The 19,080-nt window shown below is 35.2% G+C and overlaps 1 protein-coding gene across 2 annotated transcripts in view; it reads left to right on the forward strand.

The window, feature by feature from the left end:
- LOC118918184 (cadherin-10) overlaps positions 1–19,080 on the forward strand; it is a 171,353-nt gene that overhangs the window by 38,230 nt on the left and 114,043 nt on the right. The gene's annotated exons all lie outside the window — the stretch shown is intronic.

The following is a 19,080-nucleotide window of genomic DNA, read 5'->3' on the forward strand; positions in this document are numbered from 1 at the left end:
TTTGCGTCTACGTTCATCAGGGTTATTGGTCTGTAGTTTTCTTTTTTGGTGGTGTCTTTGCCTGGTTTTGGTATTAGGGTGATGTTAGCTTCATAGAATGAGTTTGGGAGTATCCCCTCCTCTTCTATTTCTTGGAAAACTTTAAGGAGAATGGGTATTATGTCTTCCCTGTATGTCTGATAAAATTCCGAGGTACATCCATCTGGCCCGGGGGTTTTGTTCTTTGGTAGTTTTTTGATTACCACTTCAATTTCGTTGCTGGTAATTGGTCTGTTTAGATTTTCTGTTTCTTTTTGGGTCAGTCTTGGAAGGTTGTATTTTTCTAGGAAGTTGTCCATTTCTCCTAGGTTTCCCAGCTTGTTAGCATATAGGTTTTCATAGTAGTCTCTAATAATTCTTTGTATTTCTGCGGGGTCCGTCATGATTTTTCCTTTCTCATTTCTGATACTGTTGATTTGTGTTGACTCTCTTTTCCTCTTAACAAGTCTGACTAGAGGCTTATCTATTTTGTTTATTTTCTCGAAGAACCAGCTCTTGGTTTCATTGATTTTTGCTATTGTTTTATTCTTCTCAATTTTATTTATTTCTTCTCTGATCTTTATTATGTCCCTCCTTCTGCTGACCTTAGGCATCATTTGTTCTTTTTCCAATTTCAACAGTTGTGATATTAGACCGTTCATTTTGGATTGCTCTTCCTTTTTTAAATATGCTTGGATTGCTGTATACTTTCCTCTTAAGACTGCTTTTGCTGTGTCCCACAGAAGTTGGGGCTTAGTGTTGTTGTTGTCGTTTGTTTCCATATATTGCTGGATCTCCATTTTGATTTGGTCATTGATCCATTGATTATTTAGGAGCGTGTTGTTTAGCCTCCATGTGTTTGTGAGCCTTTTTGCTTTCTTTGAACAGTTTATTTCTAGTTTAATGCCTTTGTGGTCTGAAAAGTTGGTTGGTTGGGTTTCAATCTTTTGGAATTTACTGAGGCTCTTTTTGTGTCCTAGTACGTGGTCTATTCTGGAGAATGTTCCATGTGCACTTGAGAAGAATGTGTATCCTGTTGCTTTTGGATGTAGAGTTCTGTAGATGTCTATTAGGTCCATCTGTTCTAGTGTGTTGTTCAGTGCCTCTGTGTCCTTACTTATTTTCTGTCTGGTGGATCTGTCCTTTGGAGTGAGTGGCATGTTGAAGTCTCCTAAAATGAATGCATTGCATTCTATTTCCTCCTTTAGTTCTGTTAATATTTGTTTCAGGTATGTTGGTGCTCCTGTATTGGGTGCATATATATTTATAATGGTTATATCCTCTTGATGGACTGAACCCTTTATCATTATGTAATGTCCTTCTTTGTCTTTTGTTACTTTCTTTATTTTGAAGTCTGTTTTGTCTGATACCAGAATTGCAACACCTGCTTTCTTCTCTCTGTTGTTTGCTTGAAATATCTTTTTCCATCGCTTGACTTTAAGTCTGTGCACGTCTTTGGGTTTGAGGTGAGTCTCTTGTAAGCAGCATATGGATGGATCTTGCTTTTTTATCCATTCTATTATTCTGTGTCTTTTGATTGGTGCATTCAGTCCATTTACATTTAGGGTGATTATTGAAAGGTATGAATTTATTGCCATTGCAGGCTTTAAGTTTGTGGTTACCAAAGGTTTAGGGTTAGCTTCTTTACTATCTTACTGTCTAACTTAACTCGCTTGTTGAGCTATTATAAACATGATCTGATGATTCTTTATTTCTCTCCCTTCTTATTCCTCCTCCTGCCTTCTTCATATGTTGGGTGTTTTGTTGTGTGCTCTTTTTAGGAGTGCTCCCATCTAGAGCAGTCCCTGTAGGATGCCCTGTAGAGGTGGTTTGTGGGAGGCAAATTCCCTCAACTTTTGCTTGTCTGGGAATTGTTTAATCCCTCCTTCATATTTAAATGATATTCGTGCTGGATACAGTAGTCTTGGTTCGAGGCCCTTCTGTTTCATTGCATTAAGTATATCATGCCATTCTCTTCTGGCCTGTAGGGTTTTCTGTTGAGAAGTCTGATGATAGCCTGATGGGTTTTCCTTTGTAGGTAACCTTTTTTTTCCTCTCTGGCTGCCTTTAATACTTTGTCCTTGTCTTTGATCTTTGCCATTTTAATTATTATGTGTCTTGGTGTTGCCCTCCTTGGATCCCTTGTCATGGGAGTTCTGTGTACCTCTGTGGTCTGAGAGGCCATTTCTTCCCCTAGTTTGGGGAAATTTTCAGCAATTATTTCTTCAAAGACATTTTCTATCCCCTTTTCTCTCTCTACTTCTTCTGGGATACCTATGACTCTTATATTATTCCTTTTCGATTGATCACTCAGCTCTCTTAAAATTCTTTCATTCCTGGAGATCCTTTTATCTCTCTCTGCATCAGCTTCTCTGCGTTCCTGTTCTCTGTTTTCTAGTCCATTAATGGTCTCTTGCATCTCGTCCATTCTGTTTTGAAGTCCTTCCAGAGCTTGCTTTATTTCTGTATTCTCCTTCCTTAGTTCTTACATATTTCTCTGCAAGTCCATCAGCATGGTTATGACTTTTGTTTTGAATTCTTTTTCAGGTAGACTGGCTAAATCTATCTCCCCAGATTCCTTCTCAGGGGAAGATGTAGCAGATGCTGAAGCTGTCTGGGTTAGTCTTGTCTGGATCATATTTTTTTCCCTTTTCATGTTGACAGGTGCTATTGCCTGTCAGCTGGGAGGGCCAAAATTTTCACTTGCTACTGGCCTTTCTTTACTGGGACAACTGCGACCCCTAGTGGCTTGTGTTGGGTAATTGCGTGTAGAGTGGGTCTGTGTCTTGCCTGGCCAGAAGGGAGAAATTTCCCTTTCTGTGCGCGGAATTTGTCTCAGGCTGCTTCTCTGCTTTCGCATCGCCCGGTTGGGTAATGGATGGGGGGGCTGTTTGACTGTTTGCCTCCGTGAGGGGTCTCAGAGCTGTTGCCCAGGGGGTTAGTGCACCCAATTTTCCCTGTAATTTCCAGCTGCTGTACTGTGACCTGGGTTGTTTCCGTCAAGCTGTTAAGTCCCTGTCCCTTTAAGACTTTCAAAAAGCCCCCGCTTTTCTTTGTCACAGGGGCATCAGCTTCGGCACCCGCTCAGAGGTCTTACTGCCCTCTGCCCACGCACTGTGTCTGTGCTCTGGTGCGGGTGGCTGGGGCTGGGTGTTCGGCAGTCCTGGGCTCCGTCTCCCTCCCGCTCTGCCTATTCTTCTCCCGCCGGGAGCTGTGGGGAGGGGCGCTCGGGTCCCGCCGGGCCGGGGCTTGTATCTCACCCCTTTCACCAGTCGCTGGTTTCTCGCTGGTTTAGCTGCAGTCTGGCCACTGTCCTGCGTCTTCTGGTCTCTCTTTTAGGGCTAGTTGTGTTTGTTGTATTTTCAAAAGTATATATGTTTTTGGGAGGATATTCCCACTGTCCTACTCATGCCGCCATGTTGGCTCCACCCTCCGTATCCTTGTATGGTTTATACATTTTATCCTTAGTTCTTTCCACACGGAGGTTCTTAATAAAGCTTTTCAAATTCAACAATTACTATCAAGGCATTTATTCTACGAATACACTGAAGAAAATAAAATTTAAAACTCAGTGCTAAGTAGTCACAACTTTATTCCATCCATACCCTTGGAGCCTAACACCCAAAACCTCCAGTCTAAAAAGTAATGTTAATCAGTTAGGGTGTAGCAATGAGCAACATGTGTCATGGGATATTTTTAAATGCACAAATTTTAGTGACTTTAGAAATGCTGCTTATTCAATTTATAATAATATCTCTATTTCTCTCTGTTGAATTTTATGCTTATATAAAAGACTGTTGTACTTTCAAATCCTGATTATATATTACAGTATCTGGCTTAGACTAAATATTAAATAGTTGTTCATTGAATGGATTAAGTGATGGGATGATAAAATTTTTAATGACTTCTCAATGCAATTTGGACAATTATGGTATATTTTGAAATTTTTTCTTAAAATTATTAAGAACATAAGTAAATCAAGCCATTAAAATCAACACATATTGTGTTGACAGAGTAAAGAAAAGTCAAGAGAAATGATTCAGTTTTCTAACAGGATCTATCATTGTTGCATATCTTTTCTCATTACCACTGGTTTAAAATGGGTCATTCTGTTTGCGATCTGTTTTATTTGGTAAGAATTTATGTTATTTTTTAAAAATACAAAATATTATCTTACATACAATGCTTAGTGTCCTTTCTCCTAATACTAAGATTTCTTGTCAAGAATATTCCAATAGCAAACAGGTTTCAAAACCTCATCAGGCAGCTAAAATGCCCAGGGTGATATATAAAAAAAAAAAGGACTTGTTTTAAAATGTAAAACATTTAGGTCAGCCTAAGAGATAAAATATTTAAAGTATTAATAAAACACTTTCATGAAATCATGACAGAATATTTGCTTTTGCTTCAATATGAACAAAACTTTCATTTGTATGAACTCAGATGAAAAATCCCTACCTCGGTGAATGATACATAATTCAACTTATTTTGAGAAATCATTAATTTGACTTTCTCAGATATAATTTTAAACAGTATAACTAATAGACATCTCTAGACAAAGTATAAAATTCAGTATATGAAATTCTAACTCGTAGCTCTTTAATTTCTCTGGGATTTATAAGGGATTGTTAGAAAGCTTAGCATGTAAGTCATAAAAATATTATTCCTTATTTATAATTTACGTTAGAAATTTGTGTGTGAATAAAGTGGAAACAATAGAAGCCTGGTGATGTCTTTCATAACTTTTGTTCTTATAAATAATGCAGCCCTATTGAGTTTGTTTCCCTAGTTGGCTTCCCTAACGTGTGCCCTTCCCTATTTTTGTTCTGTTCCAACGGATACTTTAAGTATCTAAATCCCTTTGAGAATAACTTTCCCACCTTTGTGTCTGCCTCCAAGGGAAAACGGAATCTTACTTTAGTCATCTAGTTAGCAGTGGGAGTCTCTGTGCTATAGGCTTCAACATTAGCACAAGTGTGTTGAGGCAGTGTGCTGACATCAATGAGCACTTTATTAAATTACACTCTTCCCTAAGTAGGTGCAGGCTTTCAGAGCCCTAATATTTCATGCACTATTGTATGAATTCCCTGTTTTCTGAAACTGAGTGTCCAGGACAAGCTGAGGATATAAAGTCCTAATGAGATTATGTAGATATTTTTAAAATGATATTTGGCACACTGTTAGGTGTGAGGTTTGGTCTCTTGTTTTGACAGCTAATAACTAGCTAGAATTAATGAATAAGAGGAAACAAGATGGGGCATATTATTCAGGGCCTTGTTTTCTTTGAAACACCAATGTCTCAGAGTAGGATAAAGGATCCACTGATCTGAATAAAATTTCAAAGTGATAAGCCTTTTCTGGATAACACATATTTCTATTCATAAATATTATGTAGTGGTTTTTGTTTTGTTTCTTGGTTAATTTGTAAAACCACACATTGTTAAATGCTCTTAATTATTAAAATATTTAATATTTGATAAACGCAAGTGCAATGAAGGTAAATATTCTTTTTAAAAAATGATATTTATCCTTCTGTATAATAGCCATCCTGATAGGTGTGAGGTGAGATCTCACTGTGGTTTTGATTTGCATTTCCTGTTGACCGTCTTTTCATGTACCTGTTGGCCATTTGTATGAAGGTATAATTTACATACAGTAAATTTACCTTTTCTAGTGTAAAATTCTATGAATTTTCACAAATATGTACAGTCTTATAATGACCACACAGACAAAATCGAGACTATTACCATCTCCCCAAAAAGTTTCTTTGCAGTGACTAGGTCCTAGCAACCAGAATCGGTTGTATTTTATATCCCTATACTTTAACATTTTCAAGAATGTTGTATAATTGGAATCATACACTATATGTGATTTTTGAGTCCTATTTCTTCTGCTTAGCATAGTTCATTTGAGATTTATCCATGTTATTACAGATATCAATAGTTCATATGGTTTTATTGAAAAGGAGAATGCCATCTTGCTGCACTGATGGTCAGTTGACTTCATTGGAGTATGGGTGGGGACTTGATAATACGGGTAAGTGTAGTAACCACATTGTTTTTCATGTGAAACCTTCATAAGAGTGTATATCAATCATATCTTAATAAAAAATTTAAAAAAAAAGACAAGGAGTATGCCATTGTATGGTTGCATCAAAGTTTGTTCATTCACAGATTTGAGGACATTTGGTTCATTTCCAGTTTTTGGCAATAATGATTATTAAATAATATAAAATGAGTGTGACTATTTACATTTAGTTTTATGTGAACAAATATTTTTATTTCTCCTGGACAAATAACTAGGGTGTGAATGTCATATCAAATAATAAGTACATGTGTGCTGTTTTAAGAAACTGTGATTTGTTTCCTAAAGTGGCTATAATATTTTGCAATCTCACCATCTCACCATCAGGGTATAAAGTTTCATTTTCAGCAACCTTTCCATCACTTTGTAATATCTTTTTAAAATTTTTAGTTATTTTAGTGTAGTAGAGTGATATGCATTGTGATTTTAATTTTCAAATTTTCATTACATAATGGTGATTGATATTGATGGAAATTGATGTGTATTTGCTACCTGTATGTTTATTTTTGTTGAGATGTCTGAATCTTTTGCCAATTTTTAATTGGGTTCTTTGTTTTTAATTATTGAATTTGACATTTCTTAGTGTAATGTGGATAAATGCTATATCAGAGAAGTGTTTGCAGTAGTTTTCTCCCAGTTTATGACTTCCCTTTATGTCTTTAATAAAAGATATATGTGATATATAATAAAATATATATATACATTTATGAAAGATATGTATTTATAAATTTTTGTTTTGCCTCCTTTATTAGGATTAATTTCTTCCTTCTATAATCTAGAAGCTTAGATGATTATAATCTAACAGCTTAGATGATTAACTTGATAAGTTTGTCTTTATTGAAGTTGGAGTTTAATACATGAAATTCCTTCTAAGTACTTCATTAGCTACATCCCACAAATTTTGAAATACATTGGTTTTTGTTTTCAATTTTATTCAGTTCAAAATATATTCTAATTATTTTGCACTTATTCTTTGATGATGGGCTATCTAAAAGTTGTTATTCAATTTTGAAATATTTATGCAATACATTTTTGGATCTCTTATTAGTTACTAATTTAAATCCATTACAGTCAGAGAAGTGTTGTATAATTTCAGTCTTTTAAATATTCTATGACTGGGTTTTATAACTCCAGGTATGATTTTCTTACATCTTACATGTATACTTGAAAAGAACGTATTCGCTGATATGTTGACAGGAATGTTGAAGATTGCTATTGTAATTGTGCAGTTGTTGATTTTTTGTTTCTCCTTGCAGTTCTATCAGTTTTTGCTTAATGTATTTGGGAGCTCTGTATACATATTTATGATTGTTGTATTTTCTATATGAATTAATCCTTTTATGTCTTTATCTCTGGCAATATTACTTGTTCTGAGACTTACGTTATCTGACATTAATTTAGCCAGTCCAAATTTTTTATAATTAGTGTTTACATGGTTAGCCTTTTATAGTCTTTTACTTTCAACCCATCTCTATCTTTCTATTATAAATGAAATTCGTTTATACAGCATAAGGTTAGTTTCTACTTTGTTTATCCATTCTGGCAGCCTGCGGACTAGGATACTAATTTTCTAGTATTTGGAAAAACTTTACCGGTCCTAGTAATTAACTTTAGAAATATAATAAAATTTATTATAAGCTTATTATAGTTTATCAAAATTTTATTATATTTTTCCTGTTGATTAACTTACTTAATCAAACTAAAAATCAAAATTAAAATCTTGTTCTTTATATTCATAGATCTTATCTGCATTGACTGGCAAGTGTAATACCTTGAAAAGTGTCATAAATTTTTTTTGATTAGTCCCCGAAGTTAGTTAATTTCTTTCAATTGCACAATTTCTTTTCAATTGTGAATGTGTAATCACCACTTTAAATTATAAACTTAGAATGCATATTTGTACTATACATCAGTTATATCCAGTATTTGGGGCAGGGGGCAGGTGGTTACCACTACAAGCTTTATGATTTTCAAAGATAATTTGTTTTTTGTGTTTCTCATATAGTTTTATTATCCATTTCTCAATATTACGTGTTCTTATTCTTCAGAGCTTTAAGGTAGATTCAGTATTAGAGGTATGAGCCTACTGTCTATGTGTATTTATGTATGTGTGTGTGTCCTGTATGTATGTGCATCCTGTCTGTATGTGTCTATACATGTCCTGCTTGGTTTGCATTAACATTTGAAGACAAAAAGCACTGGCTGAATTGAATGGTCTACAACTGAAGCTGAGGAGGACAGAAACTAATACCTCTAGTTATGCAAATCCAGTACTTCCTCATCCCACTGTTCTCTGGGCCAGTGGGTATACCACAGATGGTTTATTCCTGCCCTGGTAGTTGACGTACTCCTATTTAAGAAATTGAAACCAGCTAGGTTCTAGAGGTTCGTTATCAAATGAAATCCAAATAAATTATGGAAGGGATTGATGAGTTGTGCTTAAAATGGTGAATGTATATGTTTACAGAACAAATCAGGAGAAAATCAGAATGAATCCAAGAGGCTTCCATCTAGAAAATTAGGACTTGAGACATTTCCCTTCTTTGTAATTCTTTATTATCATTCTATAGCTGACCTTTGGGAGAAAGAAGGTGAGAAAACTCAATCTAAATAAAAAGAAAGTGAGAAAACTCACTCCAAATAAACTCTTAACTTCTTTTCTATATTCCCCTCCTACTTCCCCCCAACCCAGATGTCTAGTGCTCCATCTTCCTAGGTGGTGGTAGGAGGCAGGAAAATAAGTTAAAATGTCTTTATATGGAAGTACATGCTATATAATAACTTCCTTTGCTTAACTCAGTCCATTAAAGGCCACACACACACACACACACACACACACAGCAAATAAAAGGATACTTTTTCCCAAGATGCAGAATGCATGTTTTGAGGAATAGTACAGAAGTCAGGATATCATACCACATAATAAGTATCCTCATAGCAAAACTCCAAAGGTGTCATGTACACATGGAGGAGGAATATATAGAAGTTAAACCAACTATCCATCAGAGCTGGGAAAAGCTGAACAGTGAGCACTGTGCTTGACAGAGTGGTTTGCAGTTAACTGAGTGAATGGTATTTTGCAGAGTTGGCCTTACTGGTCCAGATGTTAGGTGTACTCTTTGTCTCTAGCACTGATCTTAACCTATGAAATTCTTATTTAAGTGATACATCTTTCTAGTTCCCACAGTGATTGTAACTGAATATGAGCTAAGTGTGTAATTGTTTCAGGGAACAACACATAATCTCTTCTACTATCTGAAAGCTTACAAATTTCATTCTTCAGAAAATGTGTAGTTTTGTTGTGGTGACTTTTTTGTGTGTGTTGCACTGGATTTGGGCATCAAATGATACAGTGAAGTAGAATTATAAACTCTAGTACTTTCTAATATTTAAAAATAATTACAGGTGAGGATTTCCCCATTGATGTTTGTGTTACAAAAAAAAGTCAGATACACATACATGAAAAACAGATTTTCTTCAAGTGGGTAAAACTCGTCTCCTGAAAGCTGGAAAGCTGTACTGCAGTGGGATTTCAAGAGGCATAGCAGGGGATTGACAGTGGGCCGGCATTAGGGTGTGAAGTTAGAGAAGGTAGGGGCCAGAAACCAAACGATGTAGCTATACTTTTTAAGGAAATGTTTTAAATCCTTTTTTTTTTAACTTACTAACTTACAATTTTAACCAATTCCAACTTTCCTTCCATAGACACAATTCTTAAAATGAAAAATTATCTGCTCACTCTTTTTTCTCTAGGCGACTTGGAAAGCAAGTTTATACTTAGAATTCAACATGTCAGTGATATGCTTCAAGTCAAAAGATATCTGGAATTTACATGTCCAAACATGTTTTCATTAATGTTTTTCATAAATATTATTTACCCAGAAACTTATGATATGTGTCTAAATGCTTCTGTGGCCTGAGGTTCACCTACTTCCCATGGTCTAAGAAATCTCTCATTGCCAATGGATCCATCTTTTCTGTACTCAGCAAACTGGAAGGTAGCCAGGATGTCTCCTAGATAAGAGCATTAAAGTGTAAGTTTTAATCATAATAACATCTATTCATTATTAAATTATGCAGGACATTTCTGGTTATGGCACTAACTGTTTGAGACTGAGCACATGACATAACATTACTCTTGAACTATTCCCATATCTGTGAGATTAAGTTATAGGAGAAAAAAATTATTTCTGAAGTTGAATTCAAAAGTACTTGGTCATGTTTGCTGCTGAAGTCAGGGAAAATTTCTCCATTAGGCAGAGTAGGCACAGAGCTTAGAGCCCTCAATACGTTTATGGAGAAGTCCGTGAAATTGTTTAAATTTCTTTTAGAATCATAGGGAAAAAACTGAACTTTAAGGCTAAGACAGTGCTTTAGTATACAATATTAACATATGTGTCTTCATATGAATAAAGCTGCAAAATACATTTTCTATTATTATTTTTTCTAATTGAAGAAAAAGCCTAGGAAGGCAAACTGGCTAGGGACCATGAAAGTCATAACACAGCCCTGGCTAACAAAGAGAAAACTATGGCTGAAGGGTTCAGTGGTTTGGACTCTGCACTGTAACAGATCTGTACCTAAATCTAGTCTCGGGTTTAGTCGTCTTAAAATTGTGTCATACAATCAAAGTGAAATTACTTCATTTCATCAGTGCACATGCTTCTCTTTGTCCTCCTGGGCTTTGCACATTCTTTTCCCTATCCATGACCCACTATTCCCGTTACTGGAATGCAATTCCATCCCTTCATCTGCCAGAAGTCAGTTTTATTTCTGAAATTTATTTGCACACAACATGCAAAGGTGTTCACATAATGACACTCTGACTTCCTTCCCTGTGTGTCATCTAGGACATGATTCCCTCCAAAAAGATCTCTCGGACCACCTGTTTTTGGATTAGGTGCTCTTTTCATCTATTCACACTGTTCATTCTTAGATGGTAAGAATCATTTCAGTGTAGTTCAGATTTGACAGCTTCCATATAGCAAAATGTGTGGCCCAAAGACTGTGCTCCATTACATTGCTGAGAGAACAATGCTGAGCCACGGTGACTCCATCTATAGAATGAAAGTTCTAAACACACTGCATTGAGATGTGTGGGGAAAACGAACATACGCACAACAATTTGTACAGCTAGTTCACTGGGGTGCTCATTCTAATATAGCTTAATACTCCAAGTATTTACAAAACCACTAGTATGTTTTAGAGTCTAGAGTATATACTTAGGCACTAAGTATTGGGGAAAAGTCCCTGTACTGTCTTTTTTAGTTTAGCTGAAAACTATGATAAAATACCTCTTAGCCTTGGGGCAAGCACTATGAAAAATAGAAAATAAATTACGATCTAGTCCCTGTCTGCCCCCAAGAGGATGAAATTAACTAATGCAGTGTGATTCCAATTTTATATTTCAGCTACAGATACAACATTTAGGAGTTAATCCTTTTTAATGTAATGGTTTCCATATAGAGATAAGATAGGCTATCTACAAATGGGCTTTTTAGTATTGTGCAAATATTGAAGCATAATTAGAATTAAAAATTAGTGCTGATAAAATTTTGTTCTTCTTTTACTTAAACCTGACCACCTCCTAAATGCATGCCACAAAGTCAGTCTTATGATTACAGTGCTTATCCTCATGTAATAACTATTTTTATACTTTCAACTTAAGTAGGTTTTTAATGGCCAATAATGTATTTTCACATTTTTGTATGTTTGACTCATTTTCACAAACGAGTGTCAGTTATATTTATATATTTTTAAGCACAACAGCAAGAACACATTTTGCAATGCAGTTAATCCCAATTTAGTGCATATTCTACACATTCACACAGTAGAACATGTAAAGCATGTAGTGATTATTTACACAGTATATATTAGTACACATGCAGAAGGTCTTCATCGAAGTAACTTTGAATGAGAAATGATCTTTAATTATTTTTTTCTTCCAGCTATGGGTATTTTTTCTTGATGTCCTACTAATAATGCATTAAATGGGGAATGACACCCCCATCTTGAGGAGAAATGCCTAATAAAACTCCCAAGCTCTGTCTCCCTATCTCTCCCCTCGCTGCTTTTCAGAAGAAGTTCAAGTCCTGAATCAGAGAAAACCGGATACCAGATGGCTTTTATTCTAATGTCTTTAAGTTACCCTGAGAGCATTCTTGCTACCTATTTCCACATAATGAAATGAATCCTAGCTACAGTAGAATAAGACTTCCAGGAAGCAGCAGGTGTAATGTCACAGCTGTATTAGCACTGCTAAGTTGATCATGGATCAAGTTACATGTGGGACTGTCACACTCACTGCTGAAGTTAAAAAGGCTACTGACAGTGAAGCAAAAACTCTAGGGTGCTATTCTTTAGCCCATTTGCAGCAAGAATCTTAGAGAAAATGGTCACATCAAGTTATATGTTTCATTCACCTCTCTCTCTTATCCCTACTATATACTTTACCCACCCACTGCCCAAAATGTATATGGTTTTGCAAGTTATTATTGTAAGATATTATCACATAGTATAGTTAAGAAGTGTATTACTGGTTTGTATGCAGGTCACATTCCTGGAAAATTAAATTAATTTCAAATGGTTTTGCTTGAAGGGGAATTTTAATCTGAGAAGAATGGCAAGCATCAGAGCTTCTTGGAATTCTGTCTGCACTAGTAACAATCTTAGCCATGTTTTATAATTTGTCTGAGACTAGCAAACCTTTGTGATGCTTTTTTCATTCAACAATGATGTATTGATTGCTTATATGACTGTCTTGTGTGAGATCTGTGATGTTATGTATAAATAGGATATAAGCATAAAGTGGTGTAAATGGTCCTTGACATGTTGCTGTGCTTTTTTAGGGAAAGAACCAAGTTTCATTCTAATTGTAATATTTTAGAAATAACACAACTATTCAATCCAATTCGAAAAATATTTATTGAACACTTTGTGCGATTCCTACATTAGTAACTTTGGATGCAAGACATAAGATGCTGCTTTAAAATTGGAATCTAAACAGGGATACATATGCAAACACATACTTAAAATAGAGTTATAAATATTCAATGTAGAATTCTATATTTTCTATGACATTAGAGCACAGTAGGTAATATGTAATGAACTCTTGGAAAACATGATCAAGCATATGGTCTCGTATTATTTCAATCCTTAGTGTAGTGCTTTGATTCAATTATCTTACATAGTGCCTAGGCTAGATGCAAAAAATGGTATCAGCTGCATAAAAAGGAAGTATTTAGTATGCACTGGCTCATTTAATTGTATAAACACACCTGAAAAATGTTTCCTTATTTCTCAATGTTGAAATTTCATTAGACTGTATTGGTGCTATGAAACTCTAAAAGGATTAAAACTGTTAATCCACAGAGGCTTGGGTTTGGTCTCAATAATCCTTAACATTTTCTACTGTAATTATAAATGGTAAAATTAAAGAAAAAAAAGCTAGTACATTAAGATCCCAATCAAAATAATCAGCTGACTGGAGAATGACTAATTCCTTTTACTATCCAAGGTGTATCACAGCTTAACTGATCACCTGTGATGTGTGGAGGCTTAATTAATAATTGAAATGTGTCCAAATGCCCATTATATTCTGTGATCTGCTGTTTTTGGCTTTCCTATTTAATAAAATGAATACAATAGTTGTGATAACCATTTCAGAAGAGTAATGAAAATTTGAGACTGTAAATATGACATAAGGTTCAATATGACAAATGCTTTAAAATGTACATGTAAAAGGAAATACAGCCTATAGTGTAATCTGACAATTGCTGTGGTATATGCTGACTTGAATCATACAGATTCTTCTGGTTAAAAAATTGTGGAAAAAGACTATTCATTTAGAAATAGTGTTCTGTACTTCCCAGAGTAGCCACCTTATATTTTTATTTTCCCATCAATGTAGTATGCTACATACCTGAGCTGTGAATACCTCATTGGCAATACTGGGGAGCTTGTTAGAAATGCAGAATCTTGTACCCTACCCAAGACTTGCTAAATGAGAGCATAGAAGTTTAACAAGAGCTCCAGGAGATGAGAGTGTACATTAATGTTTAAGAAGCACTGTTTTAAAGGAGTTACAGGAATGCATAATGCTAAGGGATGGTTTAATAATCCCTAAACTTCATGTGATATTCATATTAAATTATTTTTGGATTAAAAGAAGGGAATGTGCTTTGGAAAGGATTTCTTGAAAATGAAATGTATTAACTGGAAATGGCATTATAGAATTTCATTATCTATTAGCATTTTCTTTCCAGAAGATAGTTTAACTGTGGTCTCAATCCATTTGCTTCCTTCTAATTATAACTGTTAATAATTTCAAACAAATACAGCTCCCTTACATAATATGTTCATATTCTAAAATCTAGCTTTTCTTTTTTTACCATGATAGTCCAACCTATTCATTAGTGATGTTTTAGACATATATGAATTACTTAATCAAGAAATGTTTATTGGTACATCTTTATATACATACATAACAATGTGCTATTCACTAATGAGGGAAATTCAATAAGGTATAAACACCTAGACATGATTCAGAATTATATATCAGTGGGGGGATAGTCAATACATGTAAGAAGGTGCATGTCAGGTTTAACATTAAATAAACAGTTGCATATAATATAAAATACATTTTTTAAAAAAGTTATCTAATTCTAGATATTGCATTGAGCTATGAAGTTCAGATGTTATCTTCCCAGTAGCAGATATATTTAAAATTTTTAATTGATTTGGGTCTTGGTGAAGTAGGTTTTGGATAATTAATTTAGCTAACACCCTGTAGAAAATATTTTAAACAAGAAAGATTAAGGTTAAGACAAGCTGTTGAATACTGTACAGTTGTTTATATGGGATGATGACTTAAAGTAGTGTGGTGGCGCATAGAACAGGAATAAAAAACAGAGCTGAGAGCCATGAAGAATGAAACCAAAGGGAGAGAATGGATTAAATGCCCATATAGGAGATGGACTTGGTTAAATGCAAGTGTGAAAGGTATTCTATCTTCTGAGTCAGGTTACTGGAAGAAGGATTATTTGTAGTATTGATAATGAAGGAACAATTTTGGAAAACATAGACTTCTAACTACATTAGAACATAACTAGGAAGAAGTAACACTGGGCAAATTAATTGTTGGTTTGTTTCACATAATTCCCCATTTTTTTTTTTCATTTTGCACATTTATCAGTTGTCCATTTTTAAGAGCAGTTTTAGGTTCCCAAGAAAAGTGAGACGGTAAGGAGATTGTGCATACGTCTGCCTCCCCCGCACATCACACATGCGTGGATAGTCTCTCCCATTCCAACATTACTCACCAAAACTTTTTACCATTTGAACCTGTACTGACACATCATAATCACTCAAAGTCCATAGTTTGCCTTAGGGTTCCCTCTTGGTGTGGCACATTCTATGGGTTTGGACAAATGTAGAAGGTTTTTGAGGATTCTGTTGCTCTATCATCTTGCTCGGAGACTCTTTCCTCAGCCAAGTCCAGTCTGCCCCTGAACTTATGAAAGGCATTATTCATTTTTATTACAGTGTTTTTGATCTCTTTCATTTCTTTTTAGTGCTTTCTTAGGATTTCCATCTCTGTGTTGACATTGCCATCTGTTCCTGCATGCTGTATACTTGACCCATAGAACCCTTAGCATATTGATCACAGGTGCCTTAAATTCCCTATCTGGTAATTCCAACATCCCTACCATGTCTGGTACTGATACGTGCTCTTTCTCTTTAGTTTGTACTTTTTTGCCTGTACACCTTGTAATCTGGTTGTCTCTGACAGCTGGGCATGATGTATAGTGATCCCTAGTCCCCCCTGTATCAGCTGTGTTGTTTTCCTAAGTTTCAGTTACCTGTAGTCACCCACAATCAGAAAGCGGATGCCCTCCTGAAGTATCACTAGAAGGTCCGGGGTAACCTAACAGTGCATCACAATGCCTTTGACATTCACCTCACTTCACCCCACCATGTAGGCCCTTCATCATTTTACATCATCGCAAGAAGGGGAGAATAGAACTGTGATATTTGAGAGAGAAACCACAGTCACAAAATATATTATAGCATATTGTTATAACTGTTCTATTTTATCAGTTATTGTTCCTAACCTCTTACTGTGCCCAATTTATAAATTAAACTCTATCATAGGTATGTATGTATAGGAAAAAACTTAGTATATATAGGGTTTGGTACAATCCACAGTTTCAGGCATCCACTAGGGGTCTTGGAATGTATTCCCCATGGATAAGGGGGAACCGCTGTACTAGAAAATGGAACCACTGTAACCAGCCCTTTAGTAATGTAATGGGTAGGTGTGAGGGCAGGGGAAATTTCTGGAGCCTGTGATCAGTACTGTCTGTAGTGAACCTATGCTTCTGGACTGTGAGCTTCGGGAGTGTTCCTCAGTGTCTTCTCCCTTCTTAGGTGGGACAGGTTGGCTGTAGGGGGCTGGAGTGGATATGTTTTTCCCCTTCCCCCCAAGTCAGTTAGGCTCTGATAATAAATACTCTAGTAGGTTAGGCTCTGGTTAATTAGTTTCCCCTCAGGGTAGACCTTGTTAAAAACTATGGTCTGTAGTACTTTTAAATATCATGTTCCCCCACCTCTTCCCTTTGGAAGCACAAGGGGATTTACTGTGGGAAGTTGGTCTGCTCCTGCAGTTAAATCTCACAACATTGAGGGGGGCCCCCTATGACTGGGTCTCCCTGGAGACTTTAATTTTTAGAGTTGTACATACTGAGAATCCAACAGTTTGTCAATTACAGTTCAGGTTTCCTACCCCATTACTAGCTCAGAGGTGGTTTCTGCTTCTGAGCCTCTGCTGGTAAACTGTGTTTCCCTCTGTCTTTCTCTCTCTCCAATCTCAGGAAAAGTAGATTGCCCTGAGTTCTCACAGCCTTTATGTATTCAAGAAGAGTTTTTGGTTTTTCCATCTGTTCAGCTTGTTTTAATTTATAATTTAAATTATATATTTCCAAGTTCCTTACAGATGAAACCAAACAAAACCTTTTTTTTAACTGCCTAGTAGCCTTCCATTATATATCTAGTTTGTTTATCCATTAACCTGTGACACTGGACTTGTTTCTAGCTTTTCACCATCATCCATAAACTGCTATGAACATTCATATACAAACTTTTAGATGTACATATGCTTTCATTCTTCTTGTATAAAGATCTAGCAACAGAAGACTGGGTTACATTGTAGATGTACTTTTTACATTTTAAGAACATGTCAATCTTATTGACGCTATAACAGTTTGCCACAAACTGAGTGGCTTAGAACAACACAGATCTATTACATGTCTAGATGTCAAAAGTCTAAAATCAAGTTGTCTGTGGGACTGTTTTCCTTCTGGAGGCTCCAGGGAAAAATCTATTGCTCTCCTTTTTTTTGGCCTCTAGACTTCCTGCATTCTTTGGCTACCGTCCTCTTCCCCAGGACAGTCTAAGCTCTTGCTTCTATGATCATACTTCCTAATACTCACTCTGATCCTTTTGCCTCCCTCTTAAAAGAACCTTTTTAAATGATCCCATCTGAATAATCCAGGATAATCTCCTGACTCTCCAAGATCTTTCAATTGATGATATATGCAAAGTCCTCTTTACCATATAAATTAATATATTCATGGATTTCACAGGTTCAATGGATTAGTATATGAACATCCTTAAGGGCCATTATTCAACCTACCCCACTGTCTTCTGAAGAAGTTACATCATTTTACATTCCCATCAGCAGCGTTAAAGAGTTCTGCTTCCTCTGCATCCTCACCACCATTTATTAATGGTCAGTTCTTTTAATTTACAGTTCTCAAATAATGAATGACGTTGAATAGATTTTCATGTACTTTTTTCCCTCTGTCTTCTTGTGAAGGCGTGTCCTCATATGAAAAAAATATTTTCCCCATTTTTGTTCGATTCTGTGTTTTTTGATTGTTTGATTTTGAGAGTTCTTTATATATTCTGTATATGAGTCTCTAATTGGATGTGATTAGCAGTGTTGTATATTTCTGCCAGCCTACAGCTTGTCTGTTTTTTATGTTAACAATGTATAAACTCGTCAGATTGCAACCATTAAATATGTACAGCTTTGGGTATCTCAATCATACCTCAATAAAATGGTTTAAATAAAAAATACAATAAAATAGTATCAAAGGTATGAAAATATTAGGGTTGTTTTTGGTAAAAAATGAGCAGACCTATATACTGAAATCTATAAAATGTTAATGAGAAGAAATCAATAATGTATATATAATATGTATATTATTATGTATTGATATAATAAAATGCGGTGTTCATAGGTTAGAAGAATCAATGATGTCCATTTTCCCCAAATTCATCTGAAGAGTCAGTGCAAATCCAACAAAAATCTCTACAAGGTTTTATATACATTTGCAAGGTAATTATAAATTTTAAATGAAAAATGCAAAAGACTTATAAATTACAATAATCAAGAAAGTGTGCTACTGGTATCAATATGGAAAAATAGATAAATGTAGTAGACTAGAGGGTCCAGAAGAGACCCTCACATATATAGACAGCTGAGTTTTAACAAAGGTGAAAAGGCCATCCAGGGGAAAAGGATGGTCTTTTCCACAAATGGTGCTGGCAGAAGTGAGTATTCACAGGCGAAACAAAGAGCTTCATATCTTCCACCATACACAGAACTTGATTCAAATTGGACCATAGACTTATGTGTGAGAACTAAGGCTATAAAACCTTCAGAAAAAAAACATAAGAGAAAGTATTTTTGATTTTAAGTAGGTAAAGATTTTTAGATATGGGACCAAAAGTCCAATCTGTTAAAGAAAAAAAAAAATTCATAAATCTAATTAATCATAATTTAAAACTTTTGCTTTTCTTATTTTCATTTAATCTTGTTATTGTTTGAAATGGTTTCATCAAATAATATTTATGTATATGTTTTCAATATTTTTAATGATGTTAGGTAATTCATTAAATATTAAAAAATGAATT

The sequence above is a fragment of the Manis pentadactyla genome, chromosome 2 (assembly GCF_030020395.1).
Source record: "Manis pentadactyla isolate mManPen7 chromosome 2, mManPen7.hap1, whole genome shotgun sequence".
Taxonomy (NCBI): Eukaryota; Metazoa; Chordata; class Mammalia; order Pholidota; family Manidae; genus Manis; species Manis pentadactyla.